Genomic DNA, 10,770 nt, shown 5'->3' with positions numbered 1-10,770 from the left:
CGTCACCGAGCTGAATGTGTGCTGAACGCGGAGGTGCCGTACATTCGGTACTGAGGATTGGTCGATCATGAAGATGTACGACTACATCAACCGCGTTGTCATAAAGCTTCTGCTTAACGGTCTACGAGGGTATGTGGACAACACTCTCCCCTCTCGTTGCTATGCATCACCATGATCCTGCGTGTGCGTAGGAATTTTTTTGAAATTACTACGTTCCCCAACAGTGGCATCCGAGACAGGTTTTATGCGTTGATGTTATTTGCACAAGTAGAACACAAGTGAGTTGTGGGCGATACAAGTCATACTGCTTACCAGCATGTCATACTTTGGTTCGGCGGTATTGTTGGATGAAGCGGCCCGGACCGACATTACGCGTACGCTTACGCGAGACTGGTTCTACCGACGTGCTTTGCACACAGGTGGCTGGCGGGTGTCAGTTTCTCCAACTTTAGTTAAACCAAGTGTGGCTATGCCCGGTCCTTGAGAAGGTTAAAACAGCACCAACTTGACGAACTATTGTTGTGCTTTTGATGTGTAGGTAAGAACGGTTCTTGCTCAGCCCGTAGCAGCCACGTAAAACATGCAACAACAAAGTAGAGGACGTCTAACTTGCTTTTGTAGGGCATGTTGTGATGTGATATGGTCAAGACATGATGCTATATTTATTGTATGAGATGATCATGTTTTGTAATGGAGTTATCGGCAACTGGCAGGAGCCATATGGTTGTCGCTTTATTGTATGCAATGCAATCGCCCTGTAATTGCTTTACTTTATCACTAAGTGGTAGCGATAGTCGTAGAAGCAATAGTTGGCGAGACGACAACGATGCTACGATGGAGATCAAGGTGTCGCGCCGGTGACGATGGTGATCATGACGGTGCTTCAGAGATGGAGATCACAAGCACAAGATGATGATGGCCATATCATATCACTTATATTGATTGCATGTGATGTTTATCCTTTATGCATCTTATTCTGCTTTTGTTTGACGGTAGCATTATAAGATGATCTCTCACTAAAATTCCAAGATAAAAGTGTTCTCCCTGAGTATGCACCGTTGCCAAAGTTCGTCGTGCCGAGACACCACGTGATGATCGGGTGTGATAAGCTCTACGTCCATCTACAACAGGTGCAAGCCAGTTTTGCACACGCAGAATACTCAGGTTAAACTTGACGAGCCTAGCATATGCAGACATGGCCTTGGAACGCTGAGACCGAAAGGTTGAGCGTGAATCATATAATAGATATGATCAACATAGTGATGTTCACCATTGAAAACTACTCCATTTCACGTGATGATCGATTATGGGTTAGTTGATATGGATCACGTGATCACTTAAATGATTAGAGGGATGTCTATCTAAGTGGGAGTTCTTAAGTAATATGATTAATTGAACTTAAATTTATCACGAACTTAGTACCTGATAGTATTTTGCTTATCTATGTTGTTGTAGATAGATGGCCCGTGCTGTTGTTCCGTTGAATTTTAATGCGTTCCTTGAGAAAGCAAAGTTGAAAGATGATGGTAGCAATTACATGGACTGGGTCCGTAACTTGAGTATTATCCTCATTGCTGCACAGAAGAATTACGTCCTAGAAGCACCGCTGGGTGCCAGGCCTGCTGCAGATGCTGCTGACAATGTTAAGAACATTTGGCAGAGTAAAGCTGATGACTACTCGATAGTTTAGTGTGCCATGCTTTACGGCTTAGAACCGGGACTTCAACGATGTTTTGAACGTCATGGAGCATATGAGATGTTCTAGGAGTTGAAGTTAATATTTCAAGCAAATGCCCGGATTGAGAGATATGAAGTCTCCAATAAGTTCAATAGCTGCAAGATGGAGGAGAATAGTTAGGTCAGTGAGCATATACTCAAAATGTCTGGGTATCATAATCACTTGACTCAACTGGGAGTTAATCTTCCTGTTGATAGTGTCATTGACAGAGTTCTTCAATCACTTCCACCAATCTACAAAAGCTTCGTGATGAACTATAATATGCAAGGGATGAATAAGACTATTCCCGAGCTCTTCGCGATGCTAAAGGCTGCGGAGGTAGAAATCAAGAAGGAGCATCAAGTGTTGATGGTCAATAAGACCACCCGTTTCAAGAAAAAGGGCAAAGGGAAGAAGAAGGAGAACCTCAAGAAGAACGGCAAACAAGTTGCTGCTCAGGAGAAGAAACCCAAGTCTGGACCTAAGCCTGAGACTGAGTGCTTCTACTACAAACAGATTGGTCACTGGAAGCGGAACTGCCCCAAGTATTTGGCGGATAAGAAGGATGGCAAAGTGAACAAAGGTATATGTGATATACATGTTATTGATGTGTACCTTACCAGAGCTCACAGTAGCAACTGGGTATTTGATACTGGTTCTGTTGCTAATATTTGCAACTCGAAACAGGGACTACGGATTAATCGAAGACTGGCTAAGGACGAGGTGACGATGCGCGTGGGAAATGGTTCCAAAGTCGATGTGATCGCCGTCGGCACGCTACCTCTACATCTACCTTTGGGATTAGTTTTAGACCTAAATAATTGTTATTTGGTGCGAGGCAGTTATTCATTTAAATCTGAGAATAATGGTTGTTCTATTTATATGAGTAATATCTTTTATGGTGATGCACCCTTAAAGAGTGGTCTATTCTTGTTGAATCTCGATAGTAGTGATACACATATTCATAATGTTAAAGCCAAAAGATGCAGAGTTGATAATGATAGTGCAACTTATTTTTGGCACCGCCATTTGGGTCATATTGGTATAAAGTGCATGAAGAAACTCCATATTGATGGACTTTTGGAATCACTTGGTACTTGCGAACCATGCCTTATGGGCAAGATGACTAAAACGCCTTTCTCCGGAACTATGGAGCGAGCAACAGATTTGTTGGAAATCATACATACTGATGTATGTGGTCCGATGAATATTGAGGCTCGCGGCGGGTATCGTTATTTTCTCACCTTCACAGATGATTTGAGTAGATATGGGTATATCTACTTTATGAAACATAAGTCTGAAACATTTGAAAAGTTCAAAGAATTTCAGAGTGAAGTGGAAAATCATCATAATAAGAAAATAAAGTTTCTACGATCTGATCGTGGAGGAGAATATTTGAGTTACGAGTTTGGCCTACATATGAAACAATGCAGAATAGTTTCGCAACTCATGCCACCCGGAACACCATAGCGTAATGGTGTGTCTGAACATCGTAATCGTACTTTACTAGATATGGTGCGATCTGTGATGTCTCTTACTGATTTACCACTATCATTTTGGGGTTATGCTTTAGAGACGGCTGCATTCACATTAAATAGGGCACCATCAAAATCCGTTGAGATGACACCTTATGAACTATGGTTTGGCAAGAAACCAAAGTTGTCGTTTCTTAAAGTTTGGGGCTGCGATGCTTATGTGAAAAAACTTCAACTTGTTAAGCTCGAACCCAAATCGGAGAAATGTGTCTTCATAGGATATCCAAAGGAAACTATTGGGTACACCTTCTATCACAGATCCAAAGGCAAGATATTCGTTACTAAGAATGGATCCTTTCTAGAGAAGGAGTTTCTCTCGAAAGAAGTGAGTGGGAGGAAAGTAGAACTTGATGAGGTAACTGTACCTGCTCCCTTATTGGAAAGTAGTTCATCACAGAAACCGGTTCCTGTGACATCTACACCAATTAGTGAGGAAGCTAATGATGATGATCATGAAACTTCAGATCAAGTTACTACCGAACCTCGTAGGTCAACTAGAGCAAGATTCGCGCCAGAGTGGTACGGTAATCTAGTTCTGGAGGTCAGGTTACTTGACCATGACGAACCTACAAACTATGAAGAAGCGATGATGAGCCCAGATTCCGCAAAATGGCTTGAGGCCATGAACTCTGAGATGGGATCCATGTATGAGAACAAAGTGTGGACTTTGATTGATTTGCCCGATGATCGACAAGCCATCGAGAACAAATGGATCTTCAAGAAGAAGACAGACGCTGACGGTAATGTTACTGTCTACAAAGCTCGACTTGTTGCAAAAGGTTTTCGACAAGTTCAAGGAGTTGACTACGATGAGACCTTCTCACCCGTAGCGATGCTTAAGTACGTCTGAATCATGTTAGCAATTGCCGCATTTTATGGTTATGGAATTTGGCAAATGGATGTAAAGACTGCATTCCTAAATGGATTTCTGGAAGAAGAGTTGTATATGATGCAACCTGAAGGTTTTATCGATCCAAAGGGAGCTAACAAAGTGTGCAAGCTCAGCGGTCCATTTATGGACTGGTGTAAGCATCTCGGAGTTGGAATAAACGTTTTGATAGTGTGATCAAAGCATATGGTTTTATACAGACTTTTGGAGAAGCCTGTATTTACAAGTAAGTGAGTGGGAGCTCTGTAACATTTCTAATATTATATGTGGATGACATATTGTTGATTGGAAATGATATAGAATTTCTGGACAACATAAAAGGATACTTGAATAAAAGTTTTTCAATGAAAGACCTCGGTGAAGCTGCTGATATATTGGGCATCAAGATCTATAGAGATAGAACAAGACGCTTAATTGGACTTTCACAAATCACATACCTTGATAAAGTTTTGAAGAAGTTCAAACTGGATCAAGGTAAGAAACGGTTCTTGCCTATATTATAAGGTGTGAAGTTTAGTAAGACTCAATGCCCAACCATTGCAGAAGATAGAGAGAAAATGAAAAGTGTTCCCTATGCTTCAGCCATAGGCTCTATCATGTATGCAATGCTGTGTACCAGACCTGATGTGTGCCTTGCTATTAGCCTAGCAGGGAGGTATCAAAGTAATCCAGGAGTGGATCACTGGACAGCGGTCAAAAACATCCTGAAGTACCAGAAAAGGACCAAGGATATTTTTCTCGTTTATGGAGGTGACAAAGAGCTCATCGTAAATGGTTACGTTGATGCAAACTTTGACACTGATCCAGACGATTCTAATCGCAAACCGGATACGTGTTTATATTAAACGGTGGAGCTGTCAGTTGGAGCAGTTCAAAACAGAGCGTCGTGGCGGGATCTACATGTGAAGCGGAGTACATTACTGCTTCGGAAGCAGTGAATGAAGGAGTCTGGATGAAGGAGTTCATATCCGATCTAGGTGTAATACCTAGTGCATCGGGTCCAATGAAAATCTTTTGTGACAATACTGGTGCAATTGCCTTGGCAAAGGAATCCAGATTTCACAAGAGAACCAAGCACATCATGAGACGCTTCAACTCCATTCGGGATCAAGTACAGGTGGGAGACATAGAGATTTGCAAGATACATACGGATCTGAATGTTGCAGACCCATTGACTAAGCCTCTTCCACGAGCAAAACATGATCAGCACCATGGCTCCATGGGTGTTAAAATCATTACTGTGTAATCTAGATTATTGACTCTAGTGCAAGTGGGAGACTGAAGGAAATATGCCCTAGAGGCAATAATAAAGTTATTATTTATTTCCTTATTTCATGATGAATTTTTATTATTCATGCTAGAATTGTACTAATCGGAAACATAATACATGTGTGAATACATAGACAAACATAGTGTCACTAGTATGCCTCTACTTGACTAGCTCATTGATCAAAGATGGTTAAGTTTCCTAACCATAGACATGAGTTGTTATTTGATCAATGGGATCACATCATTAGGAGAATGATGTGATTAACTTGACCCATTCTGTTAGCTTAGCACTTGATCGTTTGTTTACTGCTATTGCTTTCTTCATGACTTATACATGTTCTTATGACTATGAGATTATGCAACTCCTGAATACCGGAGGAACACTTTGTGTGCTACCAAACGTCACAACGTAACTGGGTGATTATAAAGGTGCTCTACATGTGTCTCCGATGGTACTTGTTGAGTTGGCATAGATCAAGATTAGGATTTGTCACTCCGATTGTCGGAGAGGTATCTCTGAGCCCTCTCAGTAATACACATCACTATAAGCCTTGCAAGCATGATAATTAATGAGTTAGTTATGGGGTTATGTATTACGGAACGACTAAAGAGACTTGCCGGTAACGATATTGAACTAGGTATTGGATACCGACGATCGAATCTCGGTCAAGTAACATACCGATGACAAAGAGAACAATGTATAGTGTTGTGCGGTTTGACCGATAAAAATCTTTGTAGAATATGTAGGAACCAATATGAGCATCCAGGTTCTGCTATTGGTTATTGACCGGAGACATGTCTCGGTCATGTCTACATAGTTCTCGAACCCGTAGGGTCCGCACGCTTAAATTTCGATGACAGTTATATTATGACTTTATGTGTTTTGATGTACCGAAGGAAGTTTAAAGTCCCGGATGTGATCACGGACATGACGAGGCGTCTCGAAATGGTTGAGACATAAAGATTGATATATTGGAAGCCTATATTTGGATATCGAAAGTGTTCCGGGTGAAATCGGGGTTTTACCGGAGTACCGAGGGTTACCGGAACCCCCCGGGGGTTTAATGGGCCAAGATGGGCCTTAGTGGAGAAGAGGAGGGGCGGCCAGGGCAGGCCGCGCGCCCCCTCTCCCTCTAGTCCGAATTGGACAATGGTGGGGCGGCGCCCCCCTTTCCTTCCTCTCTCCCTCCTCCTTCCCCCTTCTCCGACTCCAACTTGGAAAGGAGGGAGTCCTACTCCCGGTGGGAGTAGGACTCCTCCCTGGCGCGCCTCCTCCTGGCCGTCCGCCTGTCCCCCTTGCTCCTTTATAAACGGGGGCATGGGGGCACCTCTAGACACACAAGTTGATCGCAAAGATCTCTCCCAGCCGTGTGCGGTGCCCCCTCCACCATAATCCACCTCGGTAATACTGTAGCGGTGTTTAGGCAAAGACCTGTTGTGGTAGCTTCATCAACATCGTCACCACGCCGTCGTGCTGACGAAACTCTTGCCCGAGCTCTACTGGATCGTGAGTTCGCGGGACGTCACCGAGCTGAACGTGTGCTGAACAAGGAGGTGCCGTACGTTCGGTACTGAGGATCGGTCGATCATGAAGACGTACGACTACATCAACCGCGTTGTCATAACGCTTCCGCTTAACGGTCTACGAGGGTACGTGGACGACACTCTCCCCTCTTGTTGCTATGCATCACCATGATCATGCGTGTGCGTAGGAATTTTTTGAAATTACTACGTTCCCCAACATATGGAACAAGGAGTTGCAAGAGCCTAAGCTTGGGGATGCCCATGGCACCCCAAGGTAAAATTCAAGGACATCAAATAGCCTAAGCTTGGGGATGCCCCGGAAGGCATCCCCTCTTTCGTCTTTGTCTATCAGTAACTTTACTTGAAGCTATATTTTTATTCACCACATGATATGTGTTTTGCTTGGAGTGTCTTGTATGATTTGAGTCTTTGCTTTCTAGTTTACCACAATCATCCTTGCTGTACACACCTTTTGAGAGAGACTCACACAATTGGGAATTTATTAGAATACTCTATGTGCTTCACTTATATCTTTTGAGTTATATAGTTTTTGCTCTAGTGCTTCACTTATATCTTTTAGAGCATGGTGGTGGTTTTGTTTTATAGAAACTATTGTTCTCTCATGCTTCGCTTATATTATTTTGAGAGTCTTTTAGAACAACATGGCAATAATAAAAACTTTCATACAAGTGCATTGAATACTATGAGAAGTTTGATACTTGATAATTGTTTTGAGATATGGAGATGGTAATATCAGAGTCATGCTAGTTGAGTAGTTGTGAATTTGAGAAATACTTGTGTTAAAGTTTGTGATTCCCGTAGCATGCACGTATGGTGAACCGTTATGTGATGAAGTCGGAGCATGATTTATTTATTTATTGTCTTCCTTATGAGTGGCGGTCGAGGATGAGCGATGGTCTTTTCCTACCAATCTACCCCCCTAGGAGCATGCGCGTAATACTTTGTTTCGATAACTTGTAGATTTTGAACAAGTATGTGAGTTCTTTATGACTAATGTTGAGTCCATGGATTATACGCACTCTCACCCTTCCACCATTGCTAGCCTCTCGAATACCATGCACTTTTCGCCGGTATCATACACCCACCATATACCTTCCTCAAAACAGCCACCATACGTACCTATTATGGAATTTCCATAGCCATTCCGAGATATATTGCCATGCAACTTTCCATCGTTTCGTTATTATGACACGCTTCATCATTGTCATATTGCTTGCATGATCATGTAGTTGACATCGTATTTGTGGCAAAGCCACCATTCATAATTCTTTCATACATGTCACTCATGCATCATAGCACATCCCGGTACACCGCCGAAGGCATTCACATAGAGTCATATCTTGTTCTAAGTATCGAGTTGTAATTCTTGAGTTGTAAGTAAATAAAGTGTGATGATCATCATTATTAGAGCATTGTCCCAAGTGAGGAAAGGATGATGGAGACTATGATTCCCCCACAAGTCGGGATGAGACTCCAGACGAAAAAAAGAAAAGAGGCCAAAAAAAGAAAAAAGAAAGGAGGCCCAAAGAAAAAATAAATAAATAATGAGAGAAAAAGAGAGAAGGGACAATGTTACTATCCTTTTTCCACACTTGTGCTTCAAAGTAGCACCATGATCTTCATGATAGAGAGTCTCCTATGATATCACTTTCATATACTAGTGGGAAATTTTCATTATAGAACCTGGCTTGTATATTCCAATGTTTGGCTTCCTCAAAAATGCTCTAGGTCTTCGTGAGCAAGCAAGTTGGATGCACACCCACTTAGTTTCTTTTGTTGAGCATTCATACACTTATAGCTCTAGTGCATCCGTTGCATGGCAATCCCTACTCACTCACATTGATATCTATTAAATGGGCATCTCCATAGCCCGTTGATATGCCTAGTTGATGTGAGACTATCTTCTCCTTTTTGTCTTCTCCACAACCACCATTCTATTCCACCATAGTGCTATATCCATGGCTCACTCTCGTGTATTGCGTGAAGAATGAAAAAGTTTGTGAATGTCAAAAGTATGAAACAATTGCTTGGCTTGTCATCGGGGTTGTGTATGATTTAAATATTTTGTGTGGTGAAGATAGAGCATAGCCAGACTATATGATTTTGTAGGGATAACTCTCTTTGGCCATGTTATTTTGACAAGACATAATTGCTTAGTTAGTATGCTTGAAGTATTATTATTTTTACGTCGATATTAAACTTTTATATTGAATGATATGGATCTGAATATTCATGCCAAAATAAAGAAAAATTACATTGAGAAACATGTTATAAAGCATTCCACATCAAAATTACTCTTTTTTATCATTTACCTACTCGAGGACGAGCAGGAATTAAGCTTGGGGATGCTGATATGTCTCCAACGTATCTATAATTTTTGATTGCTCCATGCTATTATATTATCTATTTTGGATGTTAATGGGCTTTATTTTACACTTTTATATCATTTTTGGGACTAACCTACTAACCGGAGGCCCAACCCAAATTGCTGTTTTTTGCCTATTTTAGGGTTTCGAAGAAAAGGAATATCAAACGAAGTCCAAACGGAATGAAACCTTCAGGAACGTGATTTTCTCAACAAACGTGATCCAGGAGACTTGGAGTGGCCGTCAAGAAACAAGGGAGGAAGGCACAAGGTAGGGGGCGCGCCTACCCCCCTGGGCGCGCCCTCCACCCTCGTGGGCCCTCCGTTGCTCCACCGACGTACTTCTAACTCCTATATATATCCACATACCCCCCAAACATCTAGGAGCACCACGAAAACCTAATTCCACCGCCACAACCTTCTGTACTCGAGAGATCCCATCTCAGGGCCTTTTCCGGAGCTCCACCGGAGGGGGCATTGATCACTAAGGGCCTCTACATCAACTCCATGGCCTCTCCGGTGATGTGTGAGTAGTTTACTTCAGACCTTCGGGTCCATAGTTATTAGCTAGATGGCTTCTTCTCTCTCTTTGGATCTCAATACAAAGTTCTCCTCGATTTTCTTAGAGATCTATTCGATGTAATCTTCTTTTGCAATGTGTTTGTTGAGATCCGATGAATTGTGGGTTTATAATCCAGATTATCTATGAACAATATTTGATTCTCCTCTGAATTCTTTTATGTATGATTGGTTTATCTTTGCAAGTCTGTTCGAATTATCAGTTTGGTTTGGCCTACTAGATTGTTCTTTCTTGCAATGGGAGAAGTGCTTAGCTTTGGGTTCAATCTTGCGGTGTTCGATCCTAGTGAAAAAAGGGAACCGATACGTATTGTATTGTTGCCATCAAGGATAAAAATGGGGTTTATATCATATTGCATGAGTTTATCCCTCTACATCATGTCATCTTCCTTAAAGCATTACTCTGTTCTCTTGAACTTAATACTCTAGATGCATGGTGGATAGCGGTCGATGTGTGGAGTAATAGTAGTAGATGCAGAATGGTTTCGGTCTACTTGTCTCGGACATGATGCCTATATACATGATCATACCTAGATATTCTCATAACTATGCTCAGTTCTATCAATTGCTCGACAGTAATTCGTTTACCCACCGTAATACTTATGCTCTTGAGAGAAGCCACTAGTGAAACCTATGGCCCCCGGGTCTATCTTCCATCATATTAATCTTCCAATACTTAGTTATTTCTATTGCCTTTTATTTTACTTTGCATCTTTATTTCTCTTTATCATAAAAATAGCAAAAATATTATCTTATCATATCTATCAGATCTCACTCTCGTAAGTGAACGTGAAGGGATTGACAACCCCTTTTTCGTGTTGGTTGTGAGGTTCTTATTTGTTTGTGTAGGTGCATGGGACTTGAGCGTGAT

This window comes from Triticum aestivum, chromosome 4A (genome assembly GCF_018294505.1).
Source record: "Triticum aestivum cultivar Chinese Spring chromosome 4A, IWGSC CS RefSeq v2.1, whole genome shotgun sequence".
Classification (NCBI taxonomy): domain Eukaryota; kingdom Viridiplantae; phylum Streptophyta; class Magnoliopsida; order Poales; family Poaceae; genus Triticum; species Triticum aestivum.
This window is presented reverse-complemented; position numbering follows the sequence as displayed.